Source organism: Ambystoma mexicanum, chromosome 5p, assembly GCF_040938575.1.
Source record: "Ambystoma mexicanum isolate Mex_15411 chromosome 5p, UKY_AmexF1_1, whole genome shotgun sequence".
Taxonomy (NCBI): Eukaryota; Metazoa; Chordata; class Amphibia; order Caudata; family Ambystomatidae; genus Ambystoma; species Ambystoma mexicanum.
Genome location: NC_090930.1, coordinates 1318982355 through 1319007800, shown reverse-complemented (window position 1 = coordinate 1319007800; position 25446 = coordinate 1318982355). Strand labels below are relative to the sequence as shown.

The 25446-nt window shown below is 47.3% G+C and overlaps 1 long non-coding RNA gene across 2 annotated transcripts in view; it reads right to left on the bottom strand.

Moving 5' to 3' along the window:
* LOC138481538 (uncharacterized) overlaps window positions 1–25446 on the bottom strand; it is a 208869-nt gene that overhangs the window by 170748 nt on the left and 12675 nt on the right. Inside the window, exons 2-5 of one of the 2 annotated variants that reach the window (XR_011274271.1) lie at window positions 17324–17523; window positions 14695–14777; window positions 11922–11993; window positions 8953–9802 (exon numbers count right to left, since the gene is read on the bottom strand). This is a non-coding gene — a long non-coding RNA (uncharacterized lncRNA). Of the gene's footprint in view, window positions 1–8952; window positions 9803–11921; window positions 11994–14694; window positions 14778–17323; window positions 17524–25446 lie in introns of those variants that run through there. The other variant, XR_011274270.1, reaches the window with a different exon arrangement.

Genomic DNA, 25446 nt, shown 5'->3' with positions numbered 1-25446 from the left:
CAGAATTTCGCAATACGATCGCCACTGTTAAAACATTCACAGCAAAAAAGGGGTACATGTTCCAGGCTGGCTAGACCAAGCTGCAAAGAACATTAAGTTAGAACCTTCCAAAGAGGTGCCATTGTTGAGTCTTCAAACGGATCTAGGGAGTTTAGAAGGGAAATACCTAGGAATCTTTACTTCTAGTATTGGGCCTTTAAATTATTATGAGCCCCGGAAAACACTGAAGGATAGTGCAAGTCCAGTAAGTCACAAGAGCTGGACTATTCTCATGGCACTCAAAGTGGAGGTGGAAAAGGGTCTAGAACATGTAGTGAAGAAGAAAACCATAAAACCCATAGAGTCAGCAGAATGGGTGAGCCCTGTTGCCATTGCTCTCAATAAGACTTGACAAATACAGATATGTGTGGATCTTAGAGACTTAAACAAGAATATTCTGTTTGATCAATACCCACTTCCACTCATAACAGAAATGTTAAACTGCTATTAACGGTGCAGACATGTTTTGGTCTTACTTCAATAATCATCTTCTTGCTCCACTGTTGCCTTGTACTCTCTCAAAGGCGTCACAGTGAGATCAGAACCGGAAAGTGACGTCATCCTGATTTCTTTGCCATAGACATGTACCACTCTGGATGGCTTGGAATTGGTGCATGTTCTATCATTGAGAGCTATTGTCACACTCTCTGCATCTTCACTTTCTTTCTCTCTTACATTTCCATCCAGTACAATAGCCATCTATCTCTGATGGCAATGTCACAGAAATAATAAAAAGATAGTCAATGCCATATGATCAAGCAACTACCAGCAGTTCCTTCAATGACATTATGTCAATAACTTGAAATTCTCAATATCCGAATTTGAAGAGACGTGTCCAGGAGCTATCATGAAAACACCCTTGGGGCAAAAGCAAAGACACTATTGAATAACTGTCAAGAATAGCTTTGTAAAACAGTGTAACAATGGCTCTGGATCTAAATCACACCGGCCACAAAAGGGCAGAAAGCAACAGGATTTGTGAACAAGGGCCTAGTGTTCTTGTTGAAATGTTTTTGCACCTTTTTGTAGTGAGTTGGTATTCATTTTAAATCCACATATGCAAAACCTTTTTCTTAAAATGTCACTGAGCAGTTCAATGTTTCAGGTTTGAAAATATAATCAACAAATGAACAAACATACTGTTGTTACGTAGTATTTAGGATTATCCTACCTGAAATGTGCACTTGCAAGATGGCTACTACTCATAGGTAAGTGACAGGACAAGGATTTCCTTAAGTTACCCTTCAGAACCCTTGTTATTTTCCAGTTTCAGACCAAATGAAAATATAACCATGAATTTTTAAAATGTCTTCCAAGCCTGAAGATGCTTTTTTGAAACCTGGATTACCAAAATCTGTAAGATCATCTGTTATTGTGGAAGTTGCCTCAGTGGGCAGAGTTCAACCATGAAGATTGAAGAATGGAGAGGCTTTGAATGAGCCATAACCTCTGGCAATTGCTTTAGCCAGCTTTGTATTGTATTATCTTGCTTTTTCACCTGCTGTACCACTACATGGGAAGGGGCGGGGGGGGGGGGGAGTATATCTGCAAATTAGGCTTGACTTCACTTCAAAGGGCCAATTCAGCTCAAACTGCGAGGTCACATCCCACCTGCATGGGATTACAAGTAACCTCAGACATATTTCAGGTTTGTTGGTTGCCATCAATGAGGAGTGAAGATAGGGTTTGAATACCCAGCAAGGATGGGACAAATATGTGGGCATATCTTTGACAATTATGAAGGACTTTGCAACGCTCCAGTGGTGGATGGAAAGGATTAGAATGACTCTTCGTCAGCAGCCTCAGACTTGCCCACACGCTCCTACAATTTAGAAAAGAACTCAAGACCCACCTCTTCAAGGAGTCTCTCCTCCTCAACACCTAGGCCGCCATGTTGCTCCCCCATGCCACCTGACCCGCTAGACACCATCCTTCCCTCTCCACCACCCTGTACAGCTGTACCCCTCCTCTATGCCCCTCTGTATCCTACCCCACACGGTATATCTGTACTGTTGTATACCTCTGTAAAACGCTATGTTGCTTCTCGAAACTAGGCCTGCGCTCAATAAATACAATAATAATAATTGTTGGCATGTGCACGAGCCCACATTTGCTAAGCTGGCAGATAGTCCCTCAGTAATTTGTTGCATGTAATTACTATTTCTTCTGCCACATGTTCAATGGTGCGTGCTTCCTCACACCACACCTCTTGCGTGACTTGTATGTTAACTTTTCATGATAGATATGGTCTATCAGCATATCTCTGATTATTTTGTCTGTACTATCTCCATAGCTACACAATAGTATGCTCCAAGTACCCTGGTATAGAATTTAATTTGTTTAAACACAATCAGGGCCAGCTTGAAACATATTCTAATTGCATGCTGGGGACTGCCAGCTGCCAACCTCAGCACTTACGTGCTTTAGGATCCCATTCGTGCAATTTACAACATTTGCAAGGCAGAGTGCAAAAGTAAATAGTAAAACAAAGCAACATCACCTTTACTCTTTCCATTTACTCTACATTTGTCAAACAAGTAAACACTACCTGCAAGTTACGCTTTGCAGACAGGGTTTTAAAACAGATTCCTAGGAGTCTGCCTGCTCCAGAGCAGGTGTAAAACCGAGACGGAGTCCAAAGGGATACATTCATTTCACTCCTGCATGTAAATCCTATTCAGGCATAAAACAAAGTGCTCACACTCGATGGAGGAGGAAAGCACAGCTTAGACATTAACTCCCCTCTGTGCCCCTCATCCGTCTTGTGTCAGGACAGAAATGGGCTGGAAAAGAAAATGGAGGAGTTAGAGTATTATGCCTTGCTTTTATGCCTCTATTTCCCACTGCGCCGGGTTACAATTTTCGTCCATTGTCATCATCTCCTTCATTTGGTGAAGGCACTTTTCTTAGACCATTGGAAAGCCTTTGTTTTACACCCACAACACCTTCAACCGCATCACTTTCTTCCTGCTTGAGGCATATGCAGTTCCGCCCAAGGCTCCTTATATGACTGAAATTATCACATCCATGGTTCCATGGAAACTGGGGTTTTCCCGCTAATGATAGCAATTGAAGGAGGGGCGTGGCAACTTGCATGTTTGCACTTAATGAAAACAAATTCTAAAAAAATGCTAGTTGTATGCGCGGGCCACTAACACGTGCACTTATGTGTTGCTGATGCCCTGGACGTCATTTTAAACACTCTCAAAGAAGAGGGTAATTATGAAGAGTAATCCATGGTAAAAATCGCCTTTGCTCTTCACTTTTACTCTCCGCTTTTAGAGAAATGAAACAACACCTACAAATTATGCTTGTAGGCAGCGTTTTATAATTGATCCCAATGGAATCCGCCTGCCATTTACCAAGTGTAAATGCCGGGCGGTTTTCATTGGAATTCATTGGCTTTACACCTGCATGAAATGACAAGGCGAAAAACTGTTACCCTCCTAGACCTTGGAAAGGCACTAAAATAAGATAGATAGCAAAATGAATGCAAAGCTGCTTTTATGCTTTAATTTTGCCCTCCACTCAGTCTAAAATGACCTCCAATATGTAACTTTATCAAATCTGCTGTCATGGATGGATGGTTTCGGTAGTCCCATCGCTCGTCACCACTGTAAGGTTCTGCTCATCCGAGAGCAGAGAGAGAATGATAATAGCATCCATTACAGAACTTATTAATTTTTCAACTTCATGCAATGTCCTTATGTAAATGGTCAAGTGGGTCTCTTGTGGATTAGGGACTTGGAGTATAGTGCTAATGAGCAGGTGGATTCCATAGAGACTTATCCTTGGTCTCAAGCCCAGGGACCGTATCTCTCTAGCCCTCAAATCTCACCACTGGCTCCCGGTGGCTGCAAGGAGCAAGTTCAAGACCCTCTACATCGTCCACAAGGCTTTCTGGGGCCATGGCCCGCAGTACATCCAACGCTCTCTTCCTAAATACTTTTCTTTATGAGCCCTTTGGTCAGCTACCGGCAACTCTCTAAGGATCAGGCGCTTCTCCAGGCAGAGAGTGGGGGGCAGATCTCTCTCCTCTGCAGGTGCCTCCCTCTGGAGTGGCCTCTCTGCCCCTCGGAAACTTGAGCTGGACCACCTAAAGTTTTGGAAGCAGCTCAAAACTTTCCTCTTTTCCTCTGCTTTCTCTCTCTCCCTCCCCTGCCGACCTACCGGACCTTCCTGTCTGACAAACCGACTGGTTGTTTGACCACCCTCAGAGTCTCACTGGGTACCAGGCTCTCTCTTGATCAGTCACCCCTGCACTGCCTAAGGCCTTCCACACTCTTAGGGGCTGTAACTGTAACCTCTTCAGTCCCTTGCCTCCTTGCACTTACCCAGAGACGCTCTGCCCTGTGCTGCACTTCTCAGAGCTTTGGTGCCCTGTTTCCCCGTCCCTCTACCTGGCACTTCTCCCTTCCTTCCCCCCTGCACTTCTCGCTCTCACACTTGCAGGATCTGAATGATACAAGGCCTAGTAAGATTGTTTGTCTTGTCCTCCCTCTGTCTTCACACCCTTATCTTGTCGCACCTAGAAACACTTGTGTACAGACAAGTTATAAAAGACTTATCATATCATAGGAATCCATTCTAAACTTTGCCTGCTAAGCATATTTGCAGGCAGTGTTAGCCTATCCACCAGACGGAGTGGACAAATGAAAGAATAAAAGCGTCTTCACCTGTCTTTTACGCTTTTCATTGTCCACTCTGCATCATGGACATTTGAAATGGAAAATCGGGGACCTCACAGCACTTAAGTTCTAATGTTAGGGGTCCCCTGATAGCATTTACCAGTTTTTTCAAAATTAAGCTGTAAATATTTATACCCTTATTTGAAATGGGGCAGAGAAGGAAATAGAGATGTAAAAGCACATGGTGTAATGAGCTTACGCCTACATTTCCCGCTCTTGGCCATTTTCCGGAAGTGACAAGGCAGAGGAGGGGAGGATTGGAAGGGGGGTCGACCTCCTCTGTCTTGTCAGTGCATTTCATTTTGCATCTGCCTGATATTTTCCTGCATGTGTAAAATGAAATTCTCCTCGGTTTTGCGCCTGCTAAGGACCATGTGGATTCCACTGGAATCCATGAGTAAAGGCGGTCTCCAAAGCATAGTTTACTTTTATGCCTCATTTTCAAAGGGGAAGAGTGGTAAATCAGGGCGTAAAGGCAGGCCTTAATGTTTTTACTTCTTGATTTACCTCTCTGCCACATTTTCCAGCAGTGATAAAATAGAGGGGGCACGGCGCGGAGATAGGATCTCTGCCATGCATTCCTCCTCTGTCTTACGCCTGCAGGAAAATGGATTCCTACATTTCCACGAGACTGAGTAGAAAGAGTAAAATCGATTGTTCCTCTCTTTTACTCTTTCCTTGCCCACTCAGCCTCTTGGCCCTGTTCAAATGCATGCAGGGGACCGCTCAGCACGTAAGTGCTGGAGTTGGTCTCTATCTGCATTCAATTTACAAATTTGATCAAATGAGGCTGTTTGTCACAAGACAGAAAGGAAAATGAAAGAGTAAGAGAGAGTTTGTCTTGCTTTACTCTTTCCTTTTTCCCTACATATTGTGAATGACTAAAAGTGCATGTAGAGGACCCAACATCACGTAATTGCTAATGTTGGTGGTCCCCAGCATGCAATTTACATTCAATGTAAAATGAGGTTGTCAGAGTCATTTTGAACAAACTACAGATTTCACACCGGGGCCACCAACATTTGCAATTATGCGCTGTTGCCTCACCTGAATTCAATTTAAATATTCATGATGTGTAGTGCAAACATACCACATCTGTGCTCCTCACGTTTACTTTCCGTTTTGTGAATAAATAAGTGCCATATGCAAATCACGCTTTACAGGTGGCATGCATTGATTGGCCTGTATAGAATCTGTCTACTCTTCGGCAGGTGCAAAACCGTAGCGGATTGCCTAGGAATCCACGAAAAAGCCATGCACGCGTTAAATGAAATGCACTGATTAGATGGAGGAGGATCAGCAAGTGGGAGATCTTCGGTCCATCCCGAGCCCTCCCTCTGCCTTCTCCTAAATAGGGCAGAGAGGGAAATTGAGTCCTAAAAGCATTACGCCTCACTCATAAGTCTCATTTTCTCGCTCCATCCCATATTACGCCTCACTCATACGTCTCCGTTTCTCACTCCATCCCATTTCAATATTCGTTTGACGGTCTCTCTTCCTCTCCCATTAGGGAGTGCGAGCTGCATACACCGGCAGGTCAGCAACAGCGCTTTCAAGAGAATACATAACGTGTTTTTATTTCAGTAAAAGTAATGTAATTCAGGCCAAGTTTAGTCGTGCTTGAATGTTTGTCGAAAATGGAACCAAATTTAAAAATCTCGCCGGGCAAGAAGGTCACAGTTCAGTGCAAGAAACGAAAAAACAACCGTCCCTTAGAATCAGAGCCAGTTCACGAACCACTGATGCCCTCTGCAATAGATCAGTCTTTCCATCCTCCTAAACACCCCAGTGCCCAGTACATGGCAAAATTAAGCAGTGCTATTTGGGGAACTTCACAAGTGGTGGCCTGTGGCTATGACCCCAGAGTGGGAGGAGCATGGCAAACTTTTCAAGATTTTTCTTCTGTCATCTCAAGAAAATATTGAAAATAATGCCCTTGTGCATGATGTTTTTTTTGTGGAGGCTGGTACAATGTACGTTAAAGGATCGAGTGCCAAAAGATTGAATAAAACAATTGTGAACCCCACTTGTTTGCATTTTGTAATTCGATCTTTTCTGCTTTTTATTGTCCCCCGCCACGCAAATAATGTATCCGGAGGACACCCCGAGACCCCTGAAGCCCCTAATACTTAACTATGGCAGTGGGAGACACCGCTGCAACCTCTGCACCCCTTGTTCAGTATTTTGGGATTCAGTCTCTCAACTGGGCCAAATGCACACTAATTGTGCCTTTCAGTCTTTTTTTCCGGTCTTTTGGTGCAAATCCAGCTGGTACGCTCAGTCTACAGATGAGCGGCGTAACAGACAGTTTTATTCCTGGAAAATAGGCAAATACTCTCAACAAAAGCAAACAGGGAGTAAAAATACTCTAAAAAAATAGGAAGCAGTTGCTACATAGGAACCTGCCCGCTGCTTCCACCCACACTGCTTTACAGATATGCTTGGATCTGTGGAACCCGCAGAGCACTGCCACAGAAGGAGATCTCCAGTACCTTGATATTTCTGCCAAGAGCAACTACAACTTTGAAAAACCCTTCCTGTGGCTTGCACGACAGCTGATTGGTGATCCCAACTTGCAGTTTGTAGCAATGCCCGCCCTCTCACCCACTGCAGTTGTTATGGACCTAGCATTGGCAGACAAAATGAGCAAGATGTACAGGCATGTTTTTAGGAAGGTTGACGCCTAGGAAGTTTGGATCCTTTTGAAGTCCCACGACATGCATCAGTCTGCCTGCTCCCAATATGGGCCCACCTGTAGAGCATTAATGCTAATGTGAACAGCACTGAACGCGTAACAGTTGCCAGTGTAAAGGGAAGAGCCTTTTGTCTACTGCAACGACTGCCTTGTACCTAAAACAGAGATCCCACACCATGTTTAATCATCTGCAAATCCCAAAGACATGTTGCTGGTTTTCTACGAACATGCCCCAAATTCTTTACCCATTTTGTTTACTACCAAGTTGACTTTTGCTTGTAGTATGGAAAGGGTGCAGAGAATGCCATAATCGCTCCCTAAAAGCCAGCTGCAAACTAGCCCTAGGCGGTTTCCCTTCAACTTTTGACCTACCTCTGCTTACCGATGAATTGCAAATTCATTCCTAGAACCACTCTGATTAGCATATAGATATTTTGTAAGACTATAAACACTCTATTGCGTTTAGGGAATCCTATTATCCTGTATCCTATGGTAGCTTGTGTGTCTCGCCTAGAAGATGCTCTTGGACAGCGAGTCTATTATACTTAGTAGACTTGAGGGTAGCCTGTCCATAATGCCTAGCTGGTTTTCTTTCCCACTGATGATTGGATGACACAGTGACATCAAAGTTAAGCTCCATCTGATCTTAAGGTATGTATAAATGCACCACTTTGGTGGACATCTACCATAGGCATGGCTATCCATCCACACAATTTAGAATGCAGCTACGAGGATGAATTTGGTCAAGTTACACCAGACTTGCCTCATAACATCTACCGGGAGAATACAGTGACACCCTATGACACATTTTCGGTCTAGCGGGTCACATATCGCTTCTCTTGCATTAGTGCTCAGTCGTGACCTCCCCCAGCATCCATCCACATGCCTAACCTCTTGGGTTTCTTACTGGAGCCTAGCCAGCCCATCTAATTTCTAATCTTGGACAAATGCACCCACACACTTTAAGCCTTTTCAGAGAATTTTCCCATACGTGGACTTCGTTCCCTGAGGGCATTCCTACCACAAAGCGCGTTGAGGTCCAACAAAAGGAAAAAGGCGTTATGTAAATGACAACTATAATACTATACAATAAAATATTATTATAAATACTGATCTGAAGAAATGTAAAGAAAAAATGCATCTTCTAATTTGCAAAAAATACTAGGTGCAAAGAGGTATGAATTACAGAAAGGTATCTATTTTAGAGCTAAAACATATTTTTATACCCCCAAAAAATACATTCTTTGAGAATGGGAATTACTTTTTTACACCCGAAAATTAATTTTCTCCCAAAATTACAACATTAGGCGAAAGAATACTTCAACTTCAAAATCTTATCTGGACCGATTAACCGATTAAAAGCAACATTGTCTATTTTGGGTGATGTCATTGGAAATACTTCATAGGATTTGACCATTTGTGCCCAAACAATGAAACAAATAAGCCCATGGTTTGCCAGCTCACAATAATTAAAAAAAAGGTGCAAATGTATAGGAAATCCTTAATTTCTTATTTATTAATTAAATCTTCATATAGCACCACATACCCACAGGCCTCAGGGCACAACAAAACACGAATAAGGTCAAATAAAAAAAAAAAATCAAATCTGGGGGAAAAAAATGTACTTCCTGTATGGCAACAGGTTCAAATGCACAATTGCATTTTGATGCACTTGAAATCCAGCTCCAGTATTTCCGTAATTTCAGAGAATTGCAATCATCGTCTAAGAGAATCTCGCGAGGCACAGTTCCATTCATTTGACTAGATTTAGTCAGACAAACACTTCAGGGAAAGAAATCAATGCCATAAAATATCAAGGCTCATAACTTTTGCCTTCATTGTTCTAATGAAAGTCTTCGTTGGGAGGAAGGAATCAATATATATATCCTACCAGATCCTGATCGCTGTCCCTAATGATCACAGCCACTTCTTTTTTGTTGGTATCGATTTATAGCAAATTCACACACATCCAGGTCTGGATGAATGCCAAACAGCTTGTTAGTTGCTCTGTATTTTACCCTTTACCATCTGCCATTCAAATATACAATTGGCAAATAGATTATGGGCCTCAGTACAAAAAATTCACGTTTTAAACCTCATTAAGGCTCACCAAAAGACACGTTTCTGTGTGCAGAGAAAATGTGCTACTTTACAACAGTTTCTGAACTCTTTGGGCCAGGTTCATGGAAAAATCTGTGCAGAAAAAACATGACGTGCGCGCCAAATCCCACAAGTCCCTGTTAGTTGATTCATGGAACACAAGGTGCGGGTCTTACACAGGACTTGCTAAGAATCCGCACCAGTCCACCACGTCACAGCGAGCCAACAAACGCCTTTTGCAATACTCCAAGAGAAGGGCCGGCCGGGCCTGCAGAGCCACCTAAAAAGGGGGGGGGGGACATGTGGAATGAGGAAGAACAAGCGAAAATGTAGGCCTTTACGAGGGACGTTCCGCCGTCAAACAATTGCACCGCCCATAGTCGCGAAAAACAAACATATTTATGGAATTGAACAGTGAGCGCCGGCTCGTGAAAAACCACGCGCAAATCCAGAAACACCTATGCCACGAGACAGGAGGAGGAAACCTCCACGTGCACACTAACAAATGCAAAAAAAGCGCATGCGATCAACAAATGCACAAATTCAGCCACAATGAATGCGCCATTTGTTGCAGCAGTCATCCTGGGACAGCGCAGGAGGAGACAATGGCCAGGGCCTGGATCTTCCACCCAAGGACCTGCCTTTTTGGGATGCCTGACAACCAGGTCAATGGCAGGTATAGGCCCTACCATATCATCCTCGACCTGGTCACAGAGTGGGAAGATTACCTCACAACACCCACCATGTGCTCCCAAGCACTGCGCCGCTTGCAAAAGGTGCTCACTGTACTGGATTTTTTGGCCACTGGCTCATTTCAGCATACCACCGCCATAGTAGGTGGCATCTCCCAGGCCACACAGTCATGCTGCTAGCACCAGGTGTTGGCAATCATAACTGCACGTCCTTCTGTCCGCCAGCATATCTACATGCCCAGAACACTGGCAGAAAGGCAAGCAGTGGTCCAGGATTTTTCTGGGATGGCGCACTTCCCAAAAGTGCTAGGTGCCATTGATTGCACTCATGTTGCTCTACGTCCACCTCGAGCAACAAAGCACATCTACCGCACCCTGAAACATTGGCCCTCCATCAATGTTCATGTTGTGTGTGATGCCAAGGGCATAATTACTGAAGTGTATGCCAACTATCCTGTCAGCACACATGATAGTTACATCTTCAGGATGTCCCCGCTACACCGGGCCCTGGAAGCTGGAAAGCATGGCAACACATGGCTCATTGGTGAGTGTGAATGGTCATGCACATGCATGCATGTTGCACACAGACCAACAGACACTGTCAGCAAATGACAATGACAACCATTCTCACCTCTACAAGGGACAGTGCCTACCCTCTGAGCACATACATGATGACGCCCATACGCAACCCCAACACACCTGCTGAGGAAAGGTACAACACTGCCCATATTGCAACTTGGGGCATAGTGGAGCGCACATTCGGAGTGCTCAAGTCACGTTTCCGCTCCCTTGACCACTCTGGTGGTGTGTTGCTATATGCACCACCAGTAGTCTGCAGGATCATTGTGGCAGCATGTGTCCTGCACAATGTTGCAACACAGCGTGGCATCCCAGTGGACATCTTGGCAGCACCCCATCCACACCCACAGGCACACCGCTTGCGTATAGCTGGACAAAGGGCACGTGGAGAGGCTGCACGTACCCAGCTTGTACAATCTAATTTCACCTAAAATCTCTCCCCTGTGGAGTGCACACGATCCCGCAAAATCCCAGGTGCCATTCAATGATGACAATGGGCCATTATACTGTGCCCACAAAACCACCCTGAGAAAGTGCTCAGGGAAGTGCTAATTTGTGTGCATCCCTTAGAAATAAAAGGCATTTAATTTTGTGTTTGCAAAAGAAACACATTGAAGAGGGAACATGCCAATCATTTAATAAAAATCACCTCTTTGGCACCAAGACCATCCCATATGTAATGTTAAAGGATATTTATACTGCGCACTATCCCCACCATAGTGGTTCCCTTGTGCTATGGCGGATCTGACTAACACACCTGTCAAATGTGTAAGCAGCGATAAATCCTGAAACATCATGTCTGAGCTGCAAGCCATACATGGCCTCAACAATTTACATGGACACAAAATACAACAAGCATAATGGCTTATAGCTGCACACATGTCCTAGAATGTGCATGATGCGCACAAACATGTCCCTATTGTGGGGTGTAGAAAAGCAGTGCAGTATCGACCCACATGTTACTCAATATGGCAACATGACCACAATAAACCGTATCCCCAAAACAAATATTAACAAGAGGTAATAGACAGTTGTGACAAAGAGGGCGACCCACCAGAATTACCACATCCAGGCATGCAGCAACTAAAGTAGCCATTCCATAACGATCAAGATAAATGCACATCTTACCTGTCCCCTTGGCATGCAGTCGACAGTCAAATTTCATCCCATGAAATAGCCAGCATTCCCTGATGGAACGATCTGCAGACAATGAACAAAATGAAACAGAGTGCAGCTAACACATGCATGCACTCAAAAACTCAAGACCCACAGGCACCCCTCAGTGACATACAACACAGGCACACAAAAACTCACAAGACAACCATCAACATGTGTCCCAGCACACATGCAGCAACACCTGCACACTGCATGCAAATCAAACACACAAAACACACACATTCACAAACAACAACATCCCCCACACTGCCTGTCCTCCTCAATGACATGCAGCCAATGTGCATGTCACATATCCCCATTAACTAGACGATGGCACATACATAATGCACGCATCAGTCAACATGTTGCATGAAAATGAGAAGACATCACATATGCAGATAATTGAGCCCACAGAAAAGCAGGGACGCCCCTGGAAGACTACCAATGACATGCCAAGGCATGCCATCACCTGTGTAGCATTGGGCCAGTGCACTGAACACAATCATGGGAGCACATTTATTTATTCATTTATTTATTGTCACTTGTTACGCGTTTATACCATTAACAAACATTTTTCAAAACGCACAGAGGGCAACAGGGTGGGGACAGGGGAATGCAAACTATGAATTACTACAGAGATAAATAATTGAATTAATAGTACAAACAAATCATGAGAATAACTGGGAGGGGCGACAAACCTACTATGCCTTGTGAGCGTTCAGAACGTGCAAGTGCAGAGTGGAGGGGAGTAAGGGAAAAGGTGCTGAGGTGCTCATGGAAAAGTGCTCGGGTGAAGTGCTAAGAAAATAAAAGAAAAACTTAAATGCAACCTCCTGTGGTGAGGCTGAGCAAATGCAGTATATAGACAGCAGCTTGGCTGAGAGATTTGGGGGGTCAGGGCACTGAGGATAGATAAAGGCCCTGCACTTCAGTCACACTACTGTATGTTTAGCAGGGAAGAGAGGTGGAGAAGGAAGAGGAGAAGAGAACAGTCTTGAGGCTTTTTTGGAACTTGAGGAGGGAGAGGGAGGCTATTACACAGAAGGCAGTCCGCAGAGGAAACTGATCGACCACCAGCTCTGTTTACCAAACCGCTTCACATGCAGGGAGTTGGTGCCAAAGGAACGCAGGAGTCTAGAAGGGGAGTATTTGGTCAGGAAGCGTTGAATACAGAGTGGTCCCCTGCCCGAGGTAGCCTTGTGGATGATACAGAGGGATTTGAATTTAATCTGTGCAGAGACCGTGAGCCAGTGAAGGCTTTGTAGGGCAGGATTGATGCAGTCCCTGGGCTTGAGACCAAGGATACGTCTTGCTGCCCTATTCTGGGTAAGTTGGAGGGGTTGCAGGGTGGACGAATGAAGATTAAGGAGGATGCTGTTGCAGTAATCTAGCCTGTAGAGAACGAGAACACAGGTAACATTGAGTCTCTGGGGGGAAGGCAAGGAAGGGTCCAGTTACTTTGATGAAGAAGAGCTGAAAGTAGGACTTCTTGACAATGTCCTGAATATGATGGATGAAGTAAAGGGAGGAGTCAAAGATGACTCAAAGATTCCTGGGTTCAGAAGAGGGGGAAAGGGGGAGGCCATGGAGGAAAGCCAGAGTGAAGGACATAAGTAGGGTGCAGGGGATCCAATAGGGAAACTCTCTTTTTTGCTGGCATTGAGGTAGAGGTCATTAGCAGTGCACCAGTCCTGGATGGCGGAGAGGCAGTCAGGGATGAAAGAAGGTGCAAGGGTGTCAGTAGGAAGTTTGAAGAAGAGTTGTGTGTCATCAGGGTAGCACTGGAAGTTGGGGGAGAGGGAGGCAATGACACGTTCCAGCAGGGAAAGTTATATGTTAAAGAGGCAGGGCGAAAGAATGGAGCCTTGGGCGACACAACAGGTGGAGGAGGAAGTTGGCGAGGAGAAAGGGCCCAGAATAGTTTTGGAGGAATGGTCGGTTAGGAACTAGTTAAGCCAGTCCAGTTGCCGCTCCGAGATACCAAGGGTATCATGGAGCTTTTTATGAGGATGGAATGGTTCACTGTGTGAGATTCAGAAGAGAGATCAAGGAGGATGAGGACAGCAAGGGATTTGGAATTGAGGGATGCAAGCAGTTATTCACGGGTGTTCAGGAGATCAGTGTCCGTGGCTCAGGAAGCTTTGAATCCAGACTGGTGGTCATGTAGACCGCCAACAAGTCTGGTATGTGCATTGAGTTGGGGGAGGACCAACTTCTCAAGCAGTTTTCCCAGGAAGGGGGTGATGGAAATGGGGCGGTAGTTGGCTGAGCAGGAAGGGTCTGCAGATGGTATTGTAAGGATGGGGCGCACAAGGGAGTGCTTGAGGGAGGATGGAATAGACCCGGTAGCAAAGGGCTGGTTGCAGAGATCAGCAAGAGCTGGGGCAAGAGAGGAGATGCTGTACTTGATAGTTTTGGAGGAGCCTGGGACAACCTGTTTGGGAGAGACCTTCATGCAGTTGACAACTCTGCTGACTTCTTCGGGCGAGACAGGAGTGATGGAGAAGAAGGAGGAAGGAGGAGGGTGAGTGGTAGGGGGGTAGAGGGAGGAGGGTTGTGTTGGAAGAGTGCGTGACAAGGATGTTCAGTATGTCCAGGGATTTTGAAAAGTGAGAGGCGAGTGCATTACAAAGGGACTGGGAAGGAGTAGGGGCAGATACTGCAGACGGGTTTTCAAGTTCCCTGCAGATTTCGTAAAGTTTAGCCGTGATGCAAAGCACAAGAAAACAAGTACACAAATACTCACCTCATGCACTCCAGGCAGGATCATGTGTGATTCATCAATTCACAGAGGCCGATGTCAGACTGGAAGGCTGACCACCGAGGCAACTGCCATGGAAGACATAAGCAGACAACACAAAGCAATTTGATACTGCAAACAAGGATAAATGCATGCTAAATGTAAGATGCAAACAAAAAGTGCATGGTCAATGTGACAGCGTACAATTGGTCAAATGATGGATTCAATTGAATGCTGCAGTACTATGCACCCAGCTGCGGTCAACTTAAAGCTGCAAACATCATGGTGCAGTATGCATGGGACATGCATGCGAAAACTCCAACACCGCTAAACGTAATGTGCTGGCACACAACATAGCATCCCAAAAATGTGCATCAATGTTCCCATGGTTGTGGCTTGTAACTGGTGATGCACACCATAATGGGGGAACCCTAAGCAAGAGAGGCCAAAAGTGCTGTTGAGCCATTACCCCACAAACATTGCAAGGGATGTGAAGTGCCACTCAGTGCACATGGTCAAAGTGCAATGACACAACAGCACAACCATCAACACCTGTCACAGGCCCCACCAATCCATACTAACAACACCATGCCCAGTCCTATCACCAGAACCACACCCTGTGAATCACGCACCCATACCCATGAAGAAGTACTAGTGCCCCACAAGAAAAGTCAATCCCAAGTGATCACACACAGCGCAAGACTCTGAGCCAAACACCACACAAGTGTCTGCAAATGCCCTTCACTTGCCTGCACAGGGTACCCACCTGCCTTGCATACGATGCACCCCATCGGCAGACGCATCCCCTAAATGCAATAACATGCATAGTAACAACAGAAAGAACATACACATCCATGACAACCCATGAATTGATCCAGAAAATATGCAAATATGCAGAGAGCACCCACTGCAGAAGCACCACCGGGTGCAAGGGGGTGACAGGACATAGATTGTGATCTGCCCATGAGTGCAGCGTACCACAACAGAGAGAGGGAGAGAGAGTGACAGTGAGAGGGAAGGCCAAGTAAAACCCACATCAAAGAGTACACTCTCTGGATGGAGATGGCCAATGACATGCACTGCACCACAGTAGGTGTGGCCATAGATGAATTGACCGAGGTAGGTAACAGAGTGACATGAGTGCCACCTAAATAACCATCCCGGCATAGTAGCATGCAAAGCACATATCAGTTAAGTTACCCATGCAGCAAACATGGTGACCAATGACGCATGCTCAGCATGCAAGACAGTGCTCATGCTTACCCGCTGTCTCCAAATTAGGGACAGGAGGGACAGTGCCTGTGGACAGTGCCTGGTGGAGGGCATGGGGAGCATGGATGCCGAAGGATGCAGAGCAATCACAGCCAAATCACAGATTATTGAAACAACATGGGAGAAGACATTACAACAGGCATAGTGAAGTACCATTCACACAGCACACATGTGCAAGGAAACACTGAACCCATAATTTGCTGCACATGCCATACTGTGAACCAGCATGCAAACATGCAAGATCTCACTATGCATGCCTGCATATCCACCATTGCCATCGTCATGGCCTTGAGAGGTTAACAGCACAACTCAAGGAAAAAATAAGTAAAATAATAAAAATAAAACCTGGAAAGGGCAACTCAAAAATAAAATGCCAACATCCAGGCCTAGGGTCAACTAAAGTATCAAGAAATAAACAAAAAAATCAAACATTTTCATCATGGACCTGGGGGGGGGTCCATCCAGAAGTGGGGTAAGGGCAGAATGCTTGCCAACTTTCACATGGGTGGACGTCAAAAAAGAAAATTAAAACATTCCCTTCCATGGGCTCACGGACCGCACGGCTACGGTGGACCAGGAGGCATGTCTCTGCTGGCACAACCATCCTGCATGGAATCCAAAGGTGGAAGTAGTTCTGGAGGCTCACCACGCAGTGCCCTGGCCTGGTCTGTAGTGGCAGAAGCCATGTGTGACACTGATGAATGCACCAGCAGACTGAGGGCTTGGCGGTCACTATGCACAACCACACCGGTTGCACGTAGTTCCTCCGCGATTGTCTGCCTCAATGATAACATCTCCTGGCGAACAGTCTTTTGCTGACTACCTCTTCCTCATGGATTGCAGCTCTGTGGGCCAACATTTCACACCTCAGGGCTAACCTGTGTGCCCAACACTCTGTAAGGAGGGATGCCTGCAGGCACTGGAGATCTCCCCATCAGTCCCTGATGTTGGCCTCCATGCGCAGCCAGGGGGAGCGGCAAGTGGACAACATGAACTGCAGGTGTTGCTCCAACTGTGTTGCTGGGAGTTCATGGAACTGGCCACCCTATCCATGCCCTCAGCCAAACTCTAATAGGCAGCACCCTGTTGGTGTGCGGAACACAACAGCTGCCTCTCCCACACTATCTGCCCAGCCTGCCTGATCCAAGGGAGCATGGCCCTTGCTGTGATGCCCCTGTCTCTGGCTGCAGGACTGCAACCCTCCCTTGGACATCTGCCCCAGGACCACAAACCAATAAATGTGAGTGTGGCCTTGCAGCCATAACCACCACTGATGGGCGTGACACCACTGACATGCCTTGAGAAGGCACTTGACCTCCTTAAGCCTCACAGGCCCTAACTGCTCACCCATTGGTGCACTCACCTCTACCAGCATTGAGGACGACTGCACATCAGAGCTACTGGAGTCCAAAGAGTCAGAATTGTCTGCAGCACGGCTCAGGATGGTCTGTAGCACCAGTTGATTCTAACGGCCTGCCATGCCACATCCTCCACTGGTGGTCTGAAGCATCACAGACTCTTCTTCCACCTCTTCCTCCTCCTCTGCATCTGGTGCATCCTCACCTATATGGACATTAAAAGACATGGGGAGTGATGTGCAACGTGTCTACAGTAAACATGTGTATCACATTTCTGTCATGCAACAAAATACAGGGGATGTAACCATAAGAAATACAGCATCCACTCACTATGTACAAGAAGCTATCTGATAATGGCATATGTAGACTGGCAACAACATTCCCTGCACAGGGCTATGCTGCTAGTGGACACATTGCCAACAAACAGGGTCTTTAAAAAGCACATAATAGCCCATGGCACATCTGTTGACTAACACCAGTGAAATGGCCATGGCCATGTGGCTCTGTGACGTGCAATTATATCACATGACAACAGGCAGACACACATATCCACATCCAAGTTTGCATCCATCACATGCCACACCAGTGGTGACCTTGTACAGGGACTGTACACATTGGGAACATGCATAAGTGTGTGAAAAAAGAAACAGTCCCAGTTGATGTATGGCTGTAAGAGTACCACCTAGCCAAGGTCTGTGAAGTGGACAGAGTAAGTCAATGGAGCTGTAGATAGGAACACAAGAAGTAGAGGGGCATGAACCCGTGGAGTGTGTGCTGAGTGTGGGAGCGTAAAATGGATGAAGCCTCACTATGAGTTGCATCAGGAGTCATTGCAACTGGGCGAGTGGGGATGTGCAGAGTCTAGACATATGCACACTCACTTAGGGCATGCTGTAATGTATGTCGGTTGGCATCTTGCATGTTTTATGTAGCATGGAAGCACCTACGTACATGTGTGAAAACAGAATCTATACTGTGCAGGGCATGAAGTGTAATTTGTATTTCGGACACAAACACATGTCTAGCAGAGCAGAGTCACAGACATCAAGGTTGCAGCTAACAAGAGTGCACTTTGTGGTTGATGTTGCAGATGTTGTGGGGGTATGCTATTGGGGGATGAGTACTGTCACACGGCCATGTTCAACTGATGTAAAACACATGGGTTGTATCCCCTCTTGTGTACACTGGACAGGAGTCAGTACACCACGACATGGTTCACCCAGGGCAGTCCTTCAAATTCAGCCAGATGTGCACCACAATTCTACATCTTTGCTTGGGTGATTGGAATATCTGGATGAATAATGTTAATACCTCATATTTGAAAGAACTGTGTGAAATAATGGGGAGCCATGGGTTCTCGCTACTAACAACTGCTGCATCTCACTCTAAAGGCCATTGTCTGGATATACCACTGGCCAGGGGCAATTGTGTAGCGTTGAAGGAGATGGTTCCCATTCATTCATTCAACCACCATGTGCAATTCTTCGACCTGACTATTCCAGTGAGAGGGGATGGGGTGATACTAATTAGACCATTAGTGCTGACTACAAAGAACAGAGATCTGGCCAGCATTCCAGGGGAAGAGGTTACTGCTGGGCTAGCTAGCATCGACAGGACGCTGTTGTGCAAAGAATTCTTCACCAGGGGCACCATGATTCTGCATACTGTATTTTCTCAATACACCACGTTAAAACCCAAAAGCGAGAGAACCCCGAAATCCTGATTCACCCAAGATCCTGTTCCTCTTAGGAAGCAGGTCTGCAGCAGAGACAAAATAGTAGATCACTTGAGGGTGCAGAGAGGGCTAAGACAGCGTTGAAGATTTAGAAACAGGCTATTTTTAGGGCCAAAAGGGATTTTCTTCCTGCTTCTGAATCTAATCCATGGCACTATTCGCCGCTCGCCTCTTTGTGCTGGTGTTGTAGGTGAGTGCCTTTGTTGGCAGACCCTCCTGGGCCTTGGCTACTTACACTTTTGTAAAACTTTGTGAGCCGAGCTCCGCTCTTTGTTCTTGTTCTCCTGGCCCTTTTCAGCTCCCTTACTCTTGCTCCTGACCTCCCGCCTCCCTGCAAGCACCCCTCCCCTGATTGGACAAGGCACTGGTGTTAACCGACCTCCACAGGGCAGCCCTCTGCCAGTGCAGCTCCTGCGCCTAAGGGCCCCTAGGTAAAGGGCTGCTCAGACAGAGGCGGCTCCAGCTAGTGTCTGCAGGTGTAAGCAGGGGAAGCCAGTTGTCAGCTGTCAACAAGCAGCGACTTAGTTAGGGAGGAGTGGCCCGCATTTGGAATAGAGCCTCACTTTACCCTGAAAACCTGGCCACATAGCAGACTCTCAGACTCAGGTGTGTTTTCTCCTTTGTCTAAATTACATTGTGAAAGTATTTAAAATTGCACTGTGAAACCTAGGTCTTTTCCCCACTATTCAGGACTCTCAGACTTAGGGGTGTTTTTCTCCGGCATCTAATTTGCATTGGGAAAGTAGTGCCGATCTGTGGTTTTGCTTCCAAGCAAAGCACTCACCTAGCGAACTTTTCCACCATTATCTATGCGCCTGTCGTCTTGTACAGTTGTCTACTTGTCTCATCTCTCTCTGTCTCATCTGCTTGCACCCCGCCCTGCTTCCTTCCCTAGTGTTTCTCCCCGCCCCCTCTGACTCCCCTTCCTACTCCCTTCAGCTTCGCTCCTCTCCCTACCGACTCTATGGTGCTCTCTGGCTCTCCTATCTTGCCTAATGGCTTCGCTATCGACTATCCTGCTCTTCTCACTAAATCTGGTAGGAAGAAGTATAAAAAGGACATCCTGGTCTCCAACACAGGCCTCCCTATCACTGATATGTCTACCAGTGCTTCCTCCAGGCAAACCCTTACCAACATCCTCTTTGTCGTTGCCGCGCCAGACCTATGGACTCTAAATATTGTCTATGTGCTCTCTCCTTTCTCTTCCTCTCCCATTAATGATGGCACCTGATGGGAGGCCCTCCTGGCCTCCTTTCACTCCTCTAAGGTCATCATTAATGTTCACTTGAATGGTACCATCTTGGTCAAGGCCCTCAAGCCAACCTTCTCCTCTTTGATAAACGCTTCCTGCGCCTCATCAATTTCCTTTCGTCTCCTGCTGTCCCCTCTCTCCCATCCACGGCTTCCTCGCCTCCCCTTGCTATCTTCTCCTTGGCTACTTTTCCCCCTCCTCCTTCCTCTTCTGCCCCCCCTTGGGCTTCTTCTAGAGCTACACAGGGTGTAACTCTGATTTGTACCCCTCCCCGGAAGTCTTTCAAGGACGGCAACCTTTTCCATATTGCCCCTCTAAACTTTAAACTCACGCTCAGCTGTCAAACACTCCTCAGACATCAGCTACCTCCTGGAGTAACTTGCCCTCGATGTCCTCGGTCTCACCGAGACATGGTTCACGGTCAGCTCTATCATGAGTTTGGACATGCTCCTCCATGATGGCTACAAGATCCTCTCTGCGGCCAGATAGAACCGTTCTAGAGAGGGTGTAGCCCTGATCTTCCCTTAATGGATTCCTGCCTCTGTCGTTCCTACGCAGGCCTACTCATCTTTCGAATACCTCATCTGCAGGCTCTCTCTCTCTCCTGGCCATTCCCTTATTGTGGCTACCACCTTTCGGCCACCTGGTCAGATCTCCTCCTTCCTCTCTGAGTGGGTGAACCTCTCCTCTTCCATCCTGACCTCGACCACTCAACTCCTCATTCTTGGAGACTTTAACATTCACCATGCTTCCCCTCTGGACTCTTTCGCGACATCAGCAACTCTCTCTCACTCTCTATTCTCCCCTCCGGCCCGACTCACTCTGCAGGGGACACTCTGGGTGTTCTGATCTCTTCAGACCTTCCCCTTTCTATCCCTCTCACCACTCCTCTCTCCTGGAGTGATCACTTTCTCCTTTCCTCCCAGCTCACCCTCTCTACCCCTCAGGCCAAGTCAACTCCAGCACTGCCAGCTACCTTCTCGGTTATTAGACCCATGAAGTGTGTGTCAGTTGAGGCTTTTGCCGCCACTTTCTCCCCCCTCCTCCCATCTTGGCTGGTTCACACCCTGACACAGCCCTTTCCATGCTCCACTCTGCTATATATGTTACTCTTGATGTTCTTGCCCCTGTCATGAGGATCCACTTGAAGCCCAAAGCCAAGTGCAACTCTTGGTATGAATCAGACCTTGTCACCCTTAAACGCAAGTGCAGGGTGTCTGAGAGGAAAAAGCGTGCTGGTACATCCTCTGACAAACTGGCCTGCCGCCTGCTCCAATAGCAATACCGCTCTCTGTCCGCACCAAGAAGAGGGCCCACATCCAAGACCGCGTCTCTGCTGCATCTCACAACTCAGTAAAACTTTTTAAAATCTGTAAGGAGCTGGCCAATCCTGCTGCAGTCTCTACATCTCCTGTCCCCTCCCAGGCCCTGTCTACCCCTCAGTCCAAGACTACTCCAGCACTGGCACCTACCTTCTGGGTTATCTGACCCATGAAGCGTGTGTCAGTTGAGGCTTTTGCTGCCACTTTCTCCCCCCTTGGCTGACTCACACCCTGACACAGCCCTTTCCATGCTCCACACTGCTATATATGATACTCTCGATTTTCTTGCCCCTGTCATGAGGATCCACTTGAGGTCCAAAGCCAAGTGCAACTCTTGATACGACTCAGACCTTGTCACCCTTAAACGCAAGTGCAGGGTGTCTGAGAGGAAAAAGCGTGCTGGTACATCCTCTGACAAACTGGCCTGCCGCCTGCTCCAATAGCAATACCGCTCTCTGTCCGCACCAAGAAGAGGGCCCACATCCAAGACCGCGTCTCTGCTGCATCTCACAACTCAGTAAAACTTTTTAAAATCTGTAAGGAGCTGCCAATCCTGCTGCAGTCTCTACATCTCCTGTCCCCTCCCAGGCCCTGTCTACCCCTCAGTCCAAGACTACTCCAGCACTGGCACCTACCTTCTGGGTTATCTGACCCATGAAGCGTGTGTCAGTTGAGGCTTTTGCTGCCACTTTCTCCCCCCTTGGCTGACTCACACCCTGACACAGCCCTTTCCATGCTCCACACTGCTATATATGATACTCTCGATTTTCTTGCCCCTGTCATGAGGATCCACTTGAGGTCCAAAGCCAAGTGCAACTCTTGATACGACTCAGACCTTGTCACCCTTAAACGCAAGTGCAGGGTGGCTGAGAGGAAATGGCGTGCTGGTACATCCTCTGACAAACTGGCCTGCCTCCTGCTCCATTGGCAATACCGGCTCTCCATCCGCACCAAGAAGAGAGCCCACATCCAAGACCGTGCATCTGTGGCATCTCACAACTCAGCCAAACTCTTTAAAATCTGCAAGGAGCTGGCCAATCCTGCTGCAGTCTCTTCATCTCCTGTCCCCTCCCAGGCACTCTGCAGGGCACTGGCTTCTCATTTCATCTCCAAAACTAAGGACATCCCGTCCTCTCTCTCTTTCTCTTCCCCTCCTCCCTCTACTCCCTGCTCTTACTCCGGCCCCTCTTCGGCGACCTCTCCTCCCACCTTCTCTGCCTCTCCTGTGCTCTCCCCAGACAAGGTTTCTAGACAAGTCTGATCTATGAAAGTCTCATCAAAACAGGTTCACCGCTGTACCTCCAAAACCATCAAGGACCACATTGACACCCTGGCTCCTGCTCTGGCTGACTTCTGCAAGCACCCCTTTGCCACTGGAGTCTTCCCTTTCCCCTGAAGCACTCCCTTGCGCACCCTCTTCTTAAGAAAACCTCTGCCGACCCTTCCTGCCCGGCTAACAATCACCCAATCTCCATCACTCCTTTCCTTGGCAAACTCCTGGAAAAGCTGGCCATCTCCCAGCTTAATCTTCACACTGAATATGTTTGTTGTCTCCATGACCATCAGCCTGGCTTCAGAGCTGCCAGAAGCACGGAACTGCTCTCCTGAACATCCATGAAGACCTGCTCTCCAACCTTAATTCCAACACCCCTCTGTCCTCATCATACTTGATCTCTCTTTGTCAGAGCTTGCTTCTTCTTGGCGCAGAGGCAGCACAAACGCAGCAAAAACACCTCCCTCCCCGTTAGGTCTTAGCACCCGGGAATTGACAGCACAGGCCACCTTGACCCTTCGGGGAAAGAGGGTTAGGGTCCGTTGGATGGATAGGTACGGGAAGTTAGGAACACCGGTAAAAGGAAATAGGTAGAGGTAGTGGATGGGAAGAGGGGATAGCAGGGTCACATGCTCCTCGGCTCCAGTTCCAAGAATACTCCGCCCTTTCACACTCACACCCTTCACTCACTCTTCTACTGTGTGTGTGTGTCTTTAATCACCCTGGGCCTTTGTGCTGGAGCCCTCACCAGTAATTCTCAGACTTCACAAATAATACTGGTCACAAGTATTTGCCTTGCTAGAAATCGTACATTAACTCATGCACGACTTATTCTCTTCCCCACATTACTGCATGCGAGGATTTAACACTGCATTCACTGCATGCAGCTACAATTGCGATTCCCCCAGAAATAACCTAAATAAGCACTTAGCTTCGTTTTGCCAGAAGTCTGTGGCTTTTCCTGGCCCTTTTCGTGTTGGTTGGCCACGATCTTCTCTGGTTTTCTCCTGTCTCTGCAATAAGCAAGAATCGAGTCAATAAGGTGCGGAATGCAGGTGCGACTGAGTTCTGGGTTAGAAGTTATCCGCGTGGCGGAACCGCCGCTCCGGATCCACGCGACTATAGTCTACACATAAGCGGGCATGGTTAGTTTTAGTCTCATGCAGGGTTAATGATGTTAAGGCATCTAGGGTTCCCTCCTAGTGAGTTCCCGTTTCCTGCCAAGCGCGGGCTGGCCGGAGTAGGAACCGCTCCTGTTACGTGGCCCCTCGAATGCTACGGGCTGTCAGCGCTAGGTAAGTAACACACTTATCTTTGGTTTTGTACGCGGGGCCTGGGGTCTTGCAGGCATTGGGCGGAAACGCCCCGCGTGAGCTTGCCTCCGGAGCTCTCAGAAACACGTCCTTCCAGTTCGCCGGTCAGTATTGCGAGCGGCGTCACTCGGGCGCGGCTCGCGCATGCGCATTCGTGCGATCGGGGGCGTGGCGGTCTTCCCACGCGCAGGTTCGGCTGGAGGACGGCCTGCTGGGAAGTGTAGTTTCCGGGCTGTTCTCCATCCCTGGGCCACGGTCCTACAGAAGGGATGGAGAACACGCCTGGAATACCTGGTGGAATGCTTTCTGGCTCCTTTTCCACCCTTAGTGCACACCATGAGTGCATTTACCCCCACACCTGCTCCAGTCCTGACAGTACTCCCCCTACCTCCTTCAGGCCCTGGTTTAAGGGGATGGTTCAGATGAAACCGCCGGAGGAGTCGAGGAGCATGGATGTTCTCTGCGGGTTCCCAGGACCTTTCCTCGGGGCCATACCCTACCCAATCCACCAAATAATATAATTTCTTGTGCCTGATACTAGAGTCTAGAATACTTTTGACTTCAAATTCGGGATGACCCCCTACAAGAAGGGGTGGAGGTCTTTTAGTTCTTACCAAGGCAGGGGCTGGTTTCACCAAGGCAACATGGAACACAGGGTGTATTTTCATGCGTGGGGGCAGAGTTAACTTCACCGCAACTGGGCCTACTAGAGCTTCTACCGGGAATGGCCCTATGAAACGAGGCATGAACTTGCGTGATCCTTGCAGATGAAGATTCCGCGTAGACAGCCACACCTTATCCCCAACTTGATACGGGGGCCCAATTCGTCTTTTCTTGTCAGCCTGATGCTTGTAAGCCTGTTTGGCCGCAATCAGATTGCGTTGAACAGATTGCCAGATGTCTTTTAGTTTTTTTTGCTTTTCTACTGCTGCTGGTACTTCAGGTATTCGGTCTTGAGGTACTGGTTGAAACCGGGGATGATAGCCATACAGGCTATAAAAGGGTGTTGTCTTGGTAGAGGAATGTATTGCATTATTGTAAGCGAGTTCTGCAAGCCAAATGACATCTGCCCAATTCTCTTCTTTTCCCTGGGTGAGGCATCTGAGGTATTGTTCCAGAGTCTGGTTCAGCCTCTCCGTTTGACCGTCGGTCTCTGGATGATAACTAGTGGATAAGCGTATATCAATTCCCACTGACTTGCAGAATGCCTGCCAGAATCTTGACGTGAACTGT